This window comes from Pseudophryne corroboree, chromosome 1 (assembly GCF_028390025.1).
Source record: "Pseudophryne corroboree isolate aPseCor3 chromosome 1, aPseCor3.hap2, whole genome shotgun sequence".
Classification (NCBI taxonomy): domain Eukaryota; kingdom Metazoa; phylum Chordata; class Amphibia; order Anura; family Myobatrachidae; genus Pseudophryne; species Pseudophryne corroboree.
The window spans coordinates 1,129,925,511-1,129,936,922 of NC_086444.1; positions in this window are offsets into that span (position 1 = coordinate 1,129,925,511).

The following is an 11,412-nucleotide window of genomic DNA, read 5'->3' on the forward strand; positions in this document are numbered from 1 at the left end:
AATTCAAGGTTTCGGCATGTCCCGGAAATGGAGACAACAAGCCTCCGTTTTCTGAAACACACCCTGTTCCTACCCCCAAATGCACAGGGGAGACTGAGGATAAACATATAAAAGGAGGGTACAGGAGAGCAGAGAGACCGAGAATGGACATTAATAGGAAAGGGAAGATGAGCGAACGAGAGAACAGACTTAAAAATAGATACATGCTATCCTGGTTCCATTCCTCTCTGCCCCCACATACAAATGGAATTACTGCAGCAGCACTGTGTGGCCACCACTTTCTCCTGTGCTCTGAGGACTAGAAATTACTGTAATGGGGTATGAGAAAGATATTAAGTACATGCATGAACTGGTGACAAAGATCTGGACTAGAGCTCATAGGTCCCTTTGTGCCCCTGGCAGCTGCCTCTGCTGCCTGCCCCAAGTCCCAGCCCTGGTTGGCGGGAATGTAAGATTAGAGAGTACAGGTGAAGCAAGAGAGAGTTAGCTAGACAGAGGAATAAACTTTAGGTGGAAGAGAGGACTAGGCAGGGGAATAAATTAGTGGAGAGGAAAAAGTGTCATATAAGGAAGAAAAGGACGAGCATGTACATACTGAACTTGAAAAAAAAAAATACAAAGCTGCATGGAATGTGAAGTGCCTGGCTGTGTTGGGTATAAATCCCATCTGGATTTAAGCCCTGCCTCCCAGCCTTAATCTACACCACCTGATATCGCCTCAGTTATTAGCCCTGCTTCCTGGTGACATCAGCTGTCAGTCACCAGTAGGGCAAGCCAGAAGGGAGAGGCTAGTGCAATGACCACATCACTGCAAGGGACAGGCACAATGCCACCTCATCTCCAACTCACATTGCAGTCCTGCTTCACAGCAGCTTTGTTTAAGGGATGGGGGCCCGCTGGAGAGGGGGGCCCAGGGTACTTTTACACTGTGCCCCCTCCTTTATCCAGCTCTGGCTGGCTGGAGAGTCAGAATGGTGCTGGCTGAGAAGAGAGGGGCTGGCTGGAGAAACAGAAGGGTGCTGGCCGGGGAAACGGGGTAGCTGGACAGACAGCATGATGCCAGCTGGGAAGACAGGAGCTGACTGGAGAAACAGAAAGGGGCTGGCTGGAGAGATAGAAGGGGGCTGGCTAAAGAGACAGAAGAGGGCTGGCTGGAGAGACAAAAGGGGGCTTACTGAGGAAACATGGGGCTGGCTGGACAGGCAGAAGGGTGCTTGCTGGGTAGACAGGGGCTGGCTGCAGAGATAGAAGGGTGTTGGCTGGGGAGACATGGGCTGACTGGAGAAACAGAAGGGTGCTGGCTGGGTAGACAGGTGCCGGCTGGAGAGAGAAGGGTGCCGGCTGGGTAGACAGGGGCTGGCTGAAAAGACAGAAGTGTGTTGGCTGGGGAGACAGGAGCTGGCTGGAGAGACAGAAGGGTGCTGGCTGGGTAGACAGGTGCTAGCTGGAGAGTGAAGGGTGATGGCAGGGTAGACAGGGGCTGGCTAGAGACAGAAGTGTGCTGGCTGGGTAGACAGGGGCTTGCCAGAAACAGAATTGTGCAGGCTGTGGGGTCAGTAGCTGTCTGGAGAGACAGAAGGGCGCTGGCTGGAGAGACAGAAGGGTGTTGGCTGGATGCAGGGGCTGGCTTGAGAGACAGAAGAGTACTGGCTGAGGAAACGGGCTGGCTTGAGAGACAGAAGGGGGCTGGCTGAAAAGAAGGAGGGTGCTGGCTGGGGAGACAGTAGGGTGTTGGTTGGAGAGATGGGCGGGCCTGAGAGTACCAAGGGGGCTGGAGAGACAGAAGGGGGCTGGCTGGGGAGACAAAGGGGGGCTGTTGAGACATAAGGGGCAGGCTGGCAGGGGGCACTATTATCTATTTCACCCCTAGGTGCTTGTTATGAGCTACCCCCTGATATAGTCAAATCTAGAAGAAAACTTTCCCAGATCAAGGGGCTCATAACTGTTATAATCTGAGGAAAGTACCTGGGCAGGCTGGCGTGGAGGCCTGGGTGATTGAAGAGCTGCTTTTCCCATAAGGCTAGACATGCCTACTTACTGGGATGCCCACCAGGACTTACACCACTGGTGACAGTACGAGCTTACCCCCGAGATGACCAGCGTTATCTGTCGGTAGAAAAGGACAAGGACAGGAAGAGAAAGACTGAGACCAGGAATTGGTGTGAGGGCAGCGACGAGAAGAATGAAGAAAGCGTTCGCAGTGGCGAACGCAAGAAGATTGACAGGAAGAGGCCGGGGGTGTCAACCCATCGTTTTCTGGGTGTGTCGAAGAAAACGCAGGCATTGCCGGCCATTTGCAGGGAGGGATCCTGACATCAGCTCCAGGAAGGATCGTCGCAGCGGGTGAGTAAGTCTTGAGCTGTGCAGAGCCCTGCACAGCTCTAACTCCCTCCCCTGTAGGCGGCGATTACCTGGTCGCTGCAGTGCAAAAAATAGCCTGCGTGCGACCAGGTCGGAATGACCCCCTATAACCAGCATTTTGGGAGTGACCAGGAAGGGAATATAAATGGTGCTGCATCAATCACCTGCTGGGTAAAGATAATGATAAACTTGGTGCAGCTGTGCTGACGCACGCCCCTCTTACATACACTAATCACCTGACAACAGGAGACGCCAGCTGCCTTTGGTGACCCCGTTGCCAGGTATCTGGTGATTCCCAGCATGCAGAGCGCCCGACGCTAGCCTGTTGATAGGTGCCAGGCAGGGACCAGCAGCCCTAGCGGCCAGAAGAGGCGTAACGTCCTGGACACCAGGCAACAGCCAGGATCCGCAGCCGTCATGCGGCTATTAACAATAACACTGTACATGATACATGTTCTCTAATTTCTTACTCACTAACATAAATTTTGTTTAAGATTTACTGACTTTCGAATGGTTGGCAGCCATGTGTATGAGCATTCTAATTCTCGGACTAGTTGCTGGTTGTTGTAGTCCTATAAAGATTCTATTGCTGTGACTGGCTACAGTTTGGTCTAGACTTGTGCATGTTCCAATATTCTGGCGACAGGTTGTTTTATTTCTGTGTTTGCTGTAATGGGAGTGGTATGATATGTCGACAGTAATAATTTCAACATTCATCATGAAGACAGTGATGATCTGTTGACATGTTAGAATGTCGACATATCCCTGGTGGCCCAGTGGTCACTTTCCTTCTCCTGACAGCTGCAGTGGCTCCAGCACGGCTTTCGGGTCCTGACGGGCCATTAACTCTAACCCTCCCTACAGGGGCATATCTAGAGAGGAGGGGACCCGTGTGCAGTCTCCGGGTGTGGGCCCCCTCCTCTCCCATCCTGTAGACGGCAGCAGTGCTGTTAGCGCTCTGTCTAAGCGCAAAAAAATGGCGTAGCCATATTCGGATCCAGGAAGGGGCACTCGGGCCGTGCCCCCCCCCCCCCTGTCGTTTCTGACTTCTTTTTTTTTCAAAAGGAAAACAGCAGCAGCACTACTGCTATTTCCGTCAGTCAGATTTGATAAAAGAGCCGGCAGGCAGTAGGACCCGCCGTGGCTCTAACAGCAAGTTCATGTGGTAACCAATGGGGAGGCTGGAGCTGCAGCTCCAGCCGCCCCATGCTCACACAGCAACCTACCTCCCCCACTGCAAGCCGGCCAGAGTCCAGCCCAGGCGCGAGGTTCAAATGCCAGCATCGAGTAAGACTGTTACTTATGAAGGCGCAGAAGGCTTCATTAGCCCTCACTGCGCCGCACAGTTTCCCAGCACTTCCTCCTCCACTTCCTTTACCACCATGCTAGGTGCAGTCAAACTCAGCCTCAGCTTTGAGAAGGCGGCCCGTGTGATTGTGACAGGGCTGTCCTGCAGATGTCTTATGCTGCTTGTTGGAGATCCATCTGGCTGCTTCTGTTCAAAGATGGGCAGTTCGTGTCCTGCAGTCTGAGTCTCAGTGCAGTGCCCAAAACAAGGTATGCTGCACCTGCCACCACCAACTAAAAACTTTAATAATTATATTGTGCTGGGGTGCCTTCCAGGCTCCCATAACTAATGGAACAGGTGACCAACATTTCAAGACCCAATCAGCCTTTTCATCATGGTGAAGCATTGGCAATAAACCAGGATGCGCTCCTACAGCCAATCATTACCTGATGGCGTATTCTGTGAGGCCACGCCCCCTGTGATACCACACCCCTTATCTGGGAGCACACGTGCCTTAGGTGCATGTAAATATAACTATTACCGTTACCCTATCATGGTGCCCCCCCTTTCATTTTCTTCGGGATCCGTCCATGGGCGCGGCGGCCATTTTTCAGGAGACCTGCGCATGCGCTGTAGACTCTGACACTGTGTTAAAGTCTGTAGTGCTCAGACAGAGCACTAACAGCGCTGCTGCGGCTTCCGGCTATGGGACTCGGGAAAGGAGGGGACCCACACCCGAACACCAGAAAGGTAAGTATATAGAATAAATGGGTGCAGGGTGTGTGGTGTGGGCCCCCTCTGGACCCACACACCGCACACACTGCACCCATTATAGATACGCCAGTGCCTCCCTCTCCTTGTCTCCCCTTGCAGCCTAACCCTAACTCTCCCAACCGCGCTTAATCCTAAAGTTGGTATTCTAATAATGTGGACGTGTCACAGGTTGACAAAATCAATACCATAACTATCAATGTCGACTACTTCCCGCTGTAATGCTCTAATAAACTATATGTTTGCTGGAGCTTTATAAAAGTGTTGTATATTGTAAAATATTCTAAGTTCATTATACAGATAGATTCTAAATTCTAAAGGGTATCCGGTCCATTCTAAAGTAGAGATGTGCGGTGGACACTTTTCGGGTTTTGGTTTTGGATCTGGATGTTTTTTGAACAAAAAGAAAAAACAGCTAAAATCACAGAATTTGGGGGTAATTTTGATCCTATGGTATTATTAACCTCAATAACAATCATTTCCACTCATTTCCAGTCTATTCTGAACACCTCACACCTCACAATGTTGTTTTTAGGCCAAAAGGTCGCACAGAGGTAGCTGGATGACTAAGCTAAGCGACACAAGTGGCCGACACAAACACCTGGCCCATCTAGGAGTGGCACTGCAGTGTCAGACAGGATGGCCGTTTTAAAAACTAGGCCCCAAAGAGCACATACTGTAATGCAAAGAAAAAAAAGAGGTGCAAGATGGAATTGTCCTTGGGCCCTCCCACCCACCCATATGTTGTATAAACAGAACATGCACACTTTAACAAACCAATCATTTCAGCGACAGGGTCTGCCACACGACTGTGGCTGAAATGATTGCTTTGTTTGGGCCCCCACCAAAAAAGAAGTAATTAATCTCTCCTTGCACAAATTGGCTCCTCAGATCCACCCCACCCCCCTCAGTGTTTACATCCTCATCCTCACATGACATCCTTTCTGAACTTGACAATGACTTATGATGAATGCGTGCAGGTGACGTATAAGGGAGGATGTTCCAAGGTGGTTAACATCCTTACCCCTACTTATTATGGATTGACAAAGGCAACAGATGGCTTGACACCTGTTGTCCGGATTTGTGGAGAAATAATTCCACGCTGAAAGGTGTTTTTTTTTTTGTATTTTGCCCAGGTATGACAATGGGCTTTTTCATCCCATGGCCAACAACTGTGTCCACTGGTGCCTTATTCAAACAAACCACATCAGCGGGATGATGACGTTTTGCCTCGTTCTGCTTTCCGAGTCTGGCGGGAAGTCCCGCGTCAGATTCAGATCCGGGCTTGGAGCATGAAGTTAGGGGGAGTTCGGTTCTCTTCTCAGGGAACCGAACCCGCTCCTCTCTATTCTAAAGACACCCGATTTAATATACTGGGTATTATCTATTGAAAAAAAAAAGAGGGGACAAACATAAGCAGGTCTGTGTGCGTTCACTCTATGAGCAAAGTTGCAACTATTACAAGATATTTGTGAATCGGTGCCAGTCAGGGCCGAGTACAATTTGTGAATTGGTGCCAGTCGGGGCCCAGGTACAATTTGTGAATTGGTGCCAGTCAGGACCCAGGTACAATTTGTGAATCGGTGCCAGTCAGGGCCCAGGTACAATAAAAAAAAAAAAAAAAACATGATCACACAAGGGGCGCAGGCGCTCAGACAAGACAATGCTCCCCTTTGCAGCTGACCTGGCCCCTCCAACAAGCCTGGTCCAGTGTAATTAGCTCTCCCTCTCTCTGCACCCCTGGCACCAGTAACATATGCACCTGACTTATGCCAGTCATTTGTCCCATACATTGATGCCCATTTTTATAGCTGCTCGTTTTATTTGAGAAATAAGCATTTGCTATGAAGCAACAATAAAAGTATTACTCTAATACTAATCAGGTACAAATCTCAATCTCACATTTGAGAAAGAAATCAAACAACAATTGCTTAAACATGTACCCAATATATAGATGGTAACCAGTATGAGCAAGGAGTTTATATACAGTCTGTACAGTGGTGTATGGAGTTTATATGCAGTCTGTACAGTGGCGTGTGTGAGTTTATATACAGTCTGTACAGTGGTGTATGGAGTTTCTATGCAGTCTGTACAGTGGCGTGTGTGAGTTTATATACAGTCTGTACAGTGGCGTGTGTGAGTTTATATACAGTCTGTACAGTGGTGTAAGGAGTGTATATAGAGCCTGTACAGTGGTGTTTGTGAGTTTATATACCAGGGACGTGCAGTCAGGAGAGGCAGGGGAGTCAGTGCCTCCCCTGTCATTAATGATTAAAATAATACAAAGAAGATACTTATGACACATATTCTGTGTCATAAGTATCTCCTTTATATTAATTTAATCATTACTCCTCTGTAAATGTGTTTGGGAGGCACCGATTGTGGTGCCTCCTGTTGTCAATGGGAAAGGTGTGGGAGCAGGGGGCGGGCGGGGCCAAGCCACGGGCTGGAAAAGCCCATTGAAAATGCATTGGAAAGTGGCACCAGTAGAGGTGCCGCTTTCATACAGGGACGTGCTTTCAACCCATGAAAGCACGCCCCTGTCAGTGAGGCCACAGTGATTGGCCAGCGGATCCGTCACTGGATCCGCTGTCATCACTCTGTAGGTGTGGCGGAGGTGCGGGCGGCGGTGGTGGAGGTGCGGGCGGCGGGATGCGGTGGAGGTGTGGGTGGCGGGATGTGGTGGATGTGCGGGCAGCGGGATGCGATCGTATTACCTGGTTTCTACAGAGTTTGGCAGCGGAGTGGTACCAGTTTCAAAAATGGAGCCTCAGCGTCATTTTTGAAATTCAAGATGGCCGCCGCGCCACGTCATCAACCCGCCCCCTCCGACTTATATAAGTCAGCGTGAGGCAGCGACGTCAGTCCGACGGCAGAGGAGGAGTAGAGAAGAAAGAAGACGCAGCGAAAGTCCTGGATTGGCGGCGACTATGCAAAAAAGCTTAACAGCCGCCGCCCACCAGGTTACATAGTTATATAGTTACATAGTCTGTGAGGTTGAAAAAAGACATCCGTCCATCGAGTTCAATCTATTTGTGTTTTCCTACTCGTTGTGTTGTATTCCCTCATTTTATTATAACTATGGTACGTCATCTATCCACCATAACCCTGCATATCCTTAAACATTAGGAATTTATCTAGGCCATTCTTAAAAGTATAGACCGAGTCTGCAATTACTACTTTCTCAGGCAGGAAATTCCAAACTTGTACTGTCCTCACTGTGAAAAAACCCTTCCGCCTCTGTGTGCGGCATCTCCTCTCCTCTAACCTCAGTGGGTGTCCACGTGTTTTCTGTGCTGGTCTTAACAAAAACAGATCCCCAAAATCTCTGTGTATTGTCCCCTTAAATATTTATAGACGTTGATCATGTCCCCTCTTAATCTCCTCTTTTCTAGTGTAAACATGCCTAGCCTTGCAAGTCTTTCCTGGTATTCCAGCGTCTCTATCCCCCTAATTAGCTTGGTCGCCCGCCTCTGAACCTTTTCAAGTTCCAGGATATCCTTTTTGTAGTAAGGTGCCCAAAATTGTGCGCAGTATTCCAGATGGGGCCTCACTAAGGCTTTATATAATAGGAGTATAATACTCTCATCCCTTGCATCAATACCCCTTTTTATACATGCTAGTACTTTGTTTGCCTTTTTTGCCACTATCCTGCACTGGGTGCTGCTGCTATGTTTGTTATCTATATGAACACCTAGATCTTTTTCCAGTACAGAGTCCCCTAAAAACACACCATTAAGTATGTAGGTGTAATTTTTGTTCTTGTTACCCAGGTGCATTACCTTACACATGTCTGTATTAAACCTCATTCTCCATTTTGCTGCCCATGATTCCAGTTTAAATAGGTCGTTCTGGAGAGACTCAGCGTCACCCTCCGAATTTATAACCTTATATAGTTTCGTATCATCTGCAAAAATTGACACCATGCTCTCTTGACCTTCCGCTAGGTCGTTAATGAAAATGTTGAACAATAGCGGTCCGAGAACAGTCCCTTGTGGCACCCCACTTAGAACTTTAGTCCAATTTGAAAAAGTTCCATTTACCATGACTCGCTGCTCCCTATTGTCTAACCAGTTATTAACCCAAGTGCATATTGTGCTCCCTAACCCTAGTTCATGTAACTTATAAATAAGTCTCATGTGTGGCACTGTGTCAAAAGCTTTAGCAAAGTCTAAAAAGATTACATCCACCGCCTTTCCCTGATCAAGGTTCGCACTAACTGTTTCATAAAAGCCTAGTAAGTTTGTTTGACATGATCTGTCCTTCACGAATCCATGTTGGCTCCTAATAATAATCTTATTGGCTTTGATGATCTTCTGTACACTATCCCTCAGAATGCTTTCTAGGACTTTCCCCACTATAGATGTAAGACTAACTGGTCTATAATTGCCTGGTTCAGCTTTACTTCCCTTTTTTGAAGATTGGCACTACTTCCACTATAGATGTAAGACTAACTAGTCTATAATTGCCTGGTTCAGCTTTACTTCCCTTTTTTGAAGATTGGCACTACTTCCGCTATACTCCAGTCTTTGGCAACCATGCCTGAAGTAAGTGAGTCATTGAAGAATATAAATAGAGGTCTTGCTAATTCGGAGTGTAGCTCCATGAGAACCCTTGGATGAATACCGTCTGGACCAGGTGACTTAATAATCTTAATTGTTTTTAATCGGTCGCGGACTTCCTCCTCACTTAAATAAACTCTAAGTAGTGGGACATTATCTTTATGGGGTTGGGTGTTAGTTCGATCAACTGGTCCTCAATTGTAAATACAGATGAGAAAAATGTATTTAGTGTATCCGCTACGTCGTTATCATTTTTTATTAAGACTCCCAGTTTGTCCTTTAAGGGGCCTATACTCTCCTTCTCGAATCTTTTGCTGTTGATATATTTAAATCATTTTTTAGGGTTTGATTTACTTTCCTTTGCTACTAGCTTTTCAGTTTCTACTTTAGCCATTCTTATTTCTTTTTTGCATATGTTATTGCAAATCTTATAGTACTCGAATGACTCCACCTTTCCGTCTGATTTGTATTTTTTAAATGCTCGCCTTTTTCTGCCTATTGATTCCTTAATATTTTTATTAAGCCACATTGGTTTGGAGTTATTAGTCCTTTGTTTACGAGTAAACTTATCGAGCAGTGATTTTAATGCCTCCCATTTTTCCGTAGTGTTCTTTCCTTAAATTTTTTTTCCCATTCAGTGTCCCTTAAAGCTTCTCTCATCATGTCAAAGTTGGCTTTGCTGAAGTTCAGAGTCCTAGTTGAACCTATATAGGACTGCTTATGAAAGTTGATATTGAATGTGACCATATTGTGGTCGCTGTTTCCTATGGGCTCCCCTACAGTAATATCTGATATCAAATCCCCATTGTTAGTCAACAACAGGTCTAAGATTGCATTGTACCTAGTTGGTTCCTTGATTAGTTGAATTAAATAGTTATCATTTAGTGTTTTCAAAAACATATTACCCCTAGCAGTATAGCATGAATCGTTTGTTCAATCTATCTCCCGATAGTTAAAATCTCCCATCACTATTACGTCGCCTGCTCCTGACGCTTTTTCAATTTGCTTCAGCAACACTTCCTCATCAGATATATTAATGTCAGGTGGCTTGTAGCATAGCCCCACTACTATCTTTTTCTTTACCTTACCTCCACATGTAATTTCAACCTATAACGTCTCAACAGTGTTTACAGTTTCATTATGAATATCTTCCCGTACAACAGGTTTTAAAAACGGCTTAACGTAAAGACAAACCCTCCACCCCGTTTGTTTGATCTGGGTGTTGCAGCTATCTACCGCCCACCTGGGCATCCCAAACAATTTCTGGAAGATTTTTCTGCCTGGCTCCCTCATTTCCTATCCTCTGACATCTCCACCATTATCATGGGTGATTTCAGTATTGCTATTGATTGTCCAAAATCTACTGCTCACGCCTCCAAACTACTCTCTCTAACCTCCTCTCTTGGCCTCTCCCAATGGACTGACTCCTCTACTCATCAGAAGGGCCACTGCCTTGATCTAGTATTCACCAGACTATGCTCCGTCTCTGAACTCACTAACACTCCTTTTCCACTCTCAGATCACAACCTTATCACCTGCATGCTCTCCTCCGTTAATTCAAACTCTGTGTTGCTGAAGTCCTCCAATCCTCCTCAAACCCGCAGAAATATTAACACAATTAGTCTTCAAGAACTTTCAACTTCACTCCAACAACTGCTTTCAGCTATTTCTGCATTCACCTCTCCTGAGATTGCTGTATCACACCTGAACGAGACTCTAGAACTAGCCCTTGATGAAGTGGCTCCAGCTACCCATCACACTCCATGTAGGCCTAGATGTCAACCATGGCACTCCAAATTAACAACAGAACTACAAAAACTCACGCGAAAACTTGAACGTCACGTCAGTGGCGTAAATCTCGTATTTCAAGTGACTTCCCCACATATAAGACTGTCTACCACTCTTATAGGAATGCCACGGACACTCCCAAACAAACATATTTCCAAACTCTTATCTCTGCTCAGGCCTCTAACCCCAAATGACTCTTTAAAACATTTAAATCACTTCTGAATCCTCCCTCACCTACTCCACCAGCCACTATCAATCAAGGCACAGAATCTTGCTTCCTACTTCAAGGAGAAGATTGATAAGATCCGAGATGAAATGGTATGCTCTTCAGCAGCCAGTGACCTGCTCCGTTCTTTACCTGAACCCTCTGGCACCCTCTCTTCATTTGATCCCACAAATGGCTTAGTCAGCGGATTTCTGACTTCGCTGACCTCTTGGTCTGCTGTTATACTAATTGCTCCTTTATACCTTAATCAATGTTAACGTGAGAAAGCCACTCCCACGCCACCAAGTGTCCACTCACCTGATGTGGTCTCCTACGGGATCCCGAATTCTGGGTTCACAAAACCTTTATTTGCACACTCACGCTCGTTCACTCATATACACTTTGGTTTTTCTGTACAGAAAATTAACTTTCATTCA